The following is a 4,577-nucleotide window of genomic DNA, read 5'->3' on the forward strand; positions in this document are numbered from 1 at the left end:
CCCCCCCCCCCCAAAAAACCCCAGAGACAAACATCCCCAGGCATGTTCTCTGATGAACCTGTGTGAGAACTGCTTGTGCATATATAGCCTGGAAAGAGATTGCTGGGTATGTGTCTATGTAATGGGGTGAAATAGTAATACTTTGTCCCCCAAGATGGCCCATCACAGGGACATTGGTATTTTCACATTCCTGCTGATCCAGTTTTTTTTTTTCTTTTCTTCTTCTTCTTTTTTTTTTTTTTTTTACTCCAAAAGTTTTCTTGTGCCTCTTTGGGTAATTCTTACTGTTATTTTATAAGAACACTTACAGTGAAATGGGACAGATTCTCTAACTGCACAATATAGTATTGCTCACCATAGGCACTGTGTCTAGGACTGACTCATCTTGCACAACTGAAACTTGATCCCCCATTTCCCCTCCTCCCAACCTCTGACAACCATCATCCTATCCTCTGCATCTAGATACCTCATATGAGTAGAATCATGCAGTATTTATCCTTCTGTGACTGGTTTATTTCCCTTAACATCATGTCCTCCAGATTAATCTATGTTGTTGCATATGGCAGGATTTCTTTCTTTGTAAGGCTATAATATTCCATTGTGTATACACACACACACACACACGCCCCACTTTTTTCTTCCATTCATCATCCATCAGTGGACATTTAGATTGTTTCCATCTCTTAGATATTGTGAATAATGCCGCTGTGAACATGGGAGTGCAGCTATTTCTTCGAGATCCTGATTTCAGTTCTTTTGGATAGATACCCAGTAGTGGAATTGCCGGATCCCACAGTCATCCTATTTTCAGTGTTTTGAGGAACTTCCATACTGGTTTCCATAGCAGCTGCACCATCTTACATTCCCACCAACAGTGTATAGGATTCCAATTTCTCCACCTCTTTTGCCGACAAAGTTTTTAAAACACAGGTTATAGTTGTTGCTAGCGTGAAATGTTTATCATTTTTCCTGGGGCCAAAATGTCATTTGTGTTTCTTTCCTCGCTGATGATTTTGAATACATTTTATCAGTTTCTGAGCTGTTGAGGCTCTCCCTTCTGAAATTGACTTCACATCCTGTTGCCATATTTCTATTGGGGGCAGCTGTTTCTTGTTGATTTGCATGATTTTCTAATAGATCTCAGATATTAATCTCTTGTTAGCTACTTAATCAGTCTCCTTGTTAGCTGGGGAATGCCCTTCAACCACAAGCCCTGCCTCAAGATATAGCCATAGCGTCTCAGAAACCGACAAATGACCTTGAGACTTGAGACAAAATACAGTTGGTGATCCTCTGTGTGACATGGACTTGTTTATGACCCCAAAGGGCCACTGGGTTCATCTCGGCATTAAGTCTCCTAGTGTCTGACTTCACTCACACTCCCTTTATTTTTTTTATTTTTATTTTTTTAAAGATTTTATTTATTTATTTGACAGAGAGAGAGGGACAGCCAGGGAGAGAGGGAACACAAGCAGGGGGAGTGGGAGAGGAAGAAGCAGACTCCCAGCGGAGTGGTGAGCCCAATGCGGGGCTCGATCCCAGGACCCTGGGATCATGCCCTGAGCTGAAGGCAGACGCTTAACGACTGAGCCACCCAGGTGCCCCTCACACTCCCTTTATCACTTCCTTCACCTGCCTAATCTTTAGCTAGGGACAACATGCTACTGTCATGACCATTTTACCTTTATTACACAGGTGAAAAAAATGTTTTGCTGTTGAAAAATTGGAAAATATTCAAACTGATAACAAGTTATTAAAAACCACCCACAATTCTGCCACCGAGCAATGATACCATTTATCTTTCAGGACGTACTCCGCTCCCTGGAGAGCGTGGCTGAGAAGACAGAAGAATCATTACGATCAACGAGCCTCCTTCTAACCCTGTGTTGTATATAAATCTCTCTCGTAGAACTTCCTCCATTTTACTATAGTTATTTGTTCAATAGCTATTTGTAAATAACTAGCATAGCCATTTGTTCAGAGATTCTTGGGACAGGAGTCAGTGTACTTATGTGTTAGTTCTGGCTTTGATTTGCCAAAGCTCCTCTCTCTTTTTTTTTTTTTTAAAGGAGGAGAGCTTGAAAATCATGCCAGGTGGTTTTCACTTTCTTCTGGAAGTGTCTAGGAGCCACCGAAGGATTTGAAGTGGTGAAATTAGCCAGATTAATTTGGTAGAGGAAGTTCTCCCTGGAAGCGAATGAAAATGACATGACCCGTGTACCAGCTGCGGTGCTCCGGGCATGTTCTCTACGGCATGTCAGTGGCTCCCTTTTGTACACCAGTTTAGGGATAGTCATGCACAAGGCAGAGAGAGCAACGTGCAGCTCAGTGAGGCTAAGCAGTGTTCTCAAGGACGCACAGCTGGTGAGTGTTGGGACTGAAATCCAGCACGATCTCCTCCTCTCGAGCGTGATTTCTTTCCAGGCACAGAGGCTGGTTCAAAAGGTCCTTAGCAGTTTGGGTGGCATCTGTTCCCACTGAAGAGTGGAGTTCAAGTGCCGAGCGGGCTACATTTTTATAGCAGCGGCATCCGTTAGCTGGTGGCGGTCCCCAGGGGTTTTTCCCTATGACTCATACACAGCAGGGGAATCCTGAGGGAAGCTCAGCTTTTACTTCTTGAATTTCAGTCTTGACAGATGCTCAGTGACTTCAGATAGCCATCTGAGTCCTTGCCAACAAAGAGATTGGAGGAGGGACCTTGGGTAAGTCCCTTTCTCTCTGGACCTCAGTTTTCTTAACCACAAAAGATGAACGATCTCTGAAGTTTGCTTTAATTAGAAAGAATCTCTCATGGTGCCTAATGTGATGCTGAGTGCTCGTGGAGCTTAACGATGACAGTGGTGACTTGTAGGAATTAAACCGACGGACTATCATCACACACAGACGTGATTGCAGATAGGCTGTGGGAAGGGCATAGAAGACACACGTTCTGAGTTACTCAACTTGCATCGAGTCCCTCGACTGTACGATTCACGCGGGAGGGACGTGCCTAGGATGGTATGTTTGTTCTCCCCACATCTTAGAATCTGTCACCAGTGCCTTATATATCAGTGGCCAAACTATTCTGTTGAAGGAGAGAATGAAAAGCAGAAAGGCTACTTGTCTCCTAAGATCCATCCTCCCCTTCTTCCTCAATAATGCAGCATGCAAAAATTATTGGAAAACAGTAGCCCGGGACAAAACTGCGTTCCCCAGACTTCTTTGACGTTGGATGTGGCCACGTTATTAAATTCTTACCAATGGAATGTACATGGAATTGGTGTTGACATTTTTCTCAGGAAATATTCTTTTTTTTTTTTTTTAAAGATTGTATTTATTTATTCGACAGAGATAGAGACAGCCAGCGAGAGAGGGAACACAAGCAGGGGGAGTGGGAGAGGAAGAAGCAGGCTCATAGCGGAGGAGCCTGATGTGGGGCTCGATCCCATAACGCCGGGATCACGCCCTGAGCCGAAGGCAGACGCTCAACCGCAGTGCCACCCAGGCGCCCCTCTCAGGAAATATTCTTAAAGAGAGAGACATGGTTTTCTCCTTCCCATTTGTCCTTCTGGCTAAGATAAAACAGATACATAGAAAAAGGTTTGGATCTTGGATGACAAGCTGAAAGCTAGGTGTTGAGAATAGCAGAGCCGTGAAAGTGATGGAGTCTGGGAATCTGATGATATTCAAGCCTCTGTAGAAACCTTGAACCGCTCTGTTAACCTACGCACAAGAGAGAAATATATTTCTATTTTGTCTTAAAAATTATTGCTTTTAGTTTCGTTTTTGTTGCAGCTGTGCCAAATATAAGGGAACATTAAAATGACACACGATCTTCACAACTTTTCTTTCAAAGAGCAGCTTATAAAAATATTTTGAGCCTGGTTGCTGTAATCTTCACAATTATATATGGCATATCTGATTTGGGGGATGGCCAGGGGATGCCTGCCCAGTTGGCCAATAGTTAATTTTTAACAGGGCCGGTAATTTTTCTATAAATACATGCAAGTTTTGCTAAGGCCATAGCTTGAATATTTTATACTAGGTTTCTACACTGATCCTTTTACTTTCACCGAAAAATTTTATGTCTGTTCTTTACACGAGGTTATTAATTTGCTGTGAGTGGAGTGGGGTTAAGGAAACATAAAAAGAGAGCCAGTTGTTCCAAACCATTTATTTCATAGGAGATATATATATATATTTGCCATGGGTTTGAAAAACACAATTGTCATATATTAAATTTCTACATATTGGTAAACATTAGAAGAATAAAGGCTGGGAATTTTATAAATTTGATAAAAATGTAAATCCAGAAATCCAAGACAGTCAACACATCTTAAACTGGAAAAACACAAAGAAAATCACACTAAGAAACATATTAATTACATTTCTAAAAACAAGGGATAAAGAGAAAAATCTTAAAAACTGCCAAGAAATATATATAGCAGAACAAATACATAAATCCAATTTCTCATCAGCAACTATGCATGCCAGAAGGATGGAAAGTGCTGGAAGAAAACAGAAAGTAAACCTATACTTCTGTATGTGACAAGAATATGTTTCGAAAGTGGTAGCCTGGATTATAAGAACTGTTAAAA

At 41.7% G+C, this 4,577-nt stretch overlaps 1 long non-coding RNA gene across 2 annotated transcripts in view; it reads left to right on the top strand.

Annotated features, from left to right (window-relative positions):
- LOC103670385 overlaps positions 1-3,746 on the top strand; it is a 10,228-nt gene extending 6,482 nt beyond the window's left edge. For both annotated transcript variants that reach the window (XR_570566.2, XR_570567.2), the window contains exon 2: positions 1,807-3,746. This is a non-coding gene — a long non-coding RNA (uncharacterized LOC103670385). The remainder of the gene's footprint in view (positions 1-1,806) is intronic.
- The last annotated feature ends 831 nt before the right edge of the window (positions 3,747-4,577 follow it).

This window comes from Ursus maritimus, unplaced genomic scaffold (genome assembly GCF_017311325.1).
Source record: "Ursus maritimus isolate PB19 unplaced genomic scaffold, ASM1731132v1 scaffold_17, whole genome shotgun sequence".
In the NCBI taxonomy this organism is placed as follows: Eukaryota; Metazoa; Chordata; class Mammalia; order Carnivora; family Ursidae; genus Ursus; species Ursus maritimus.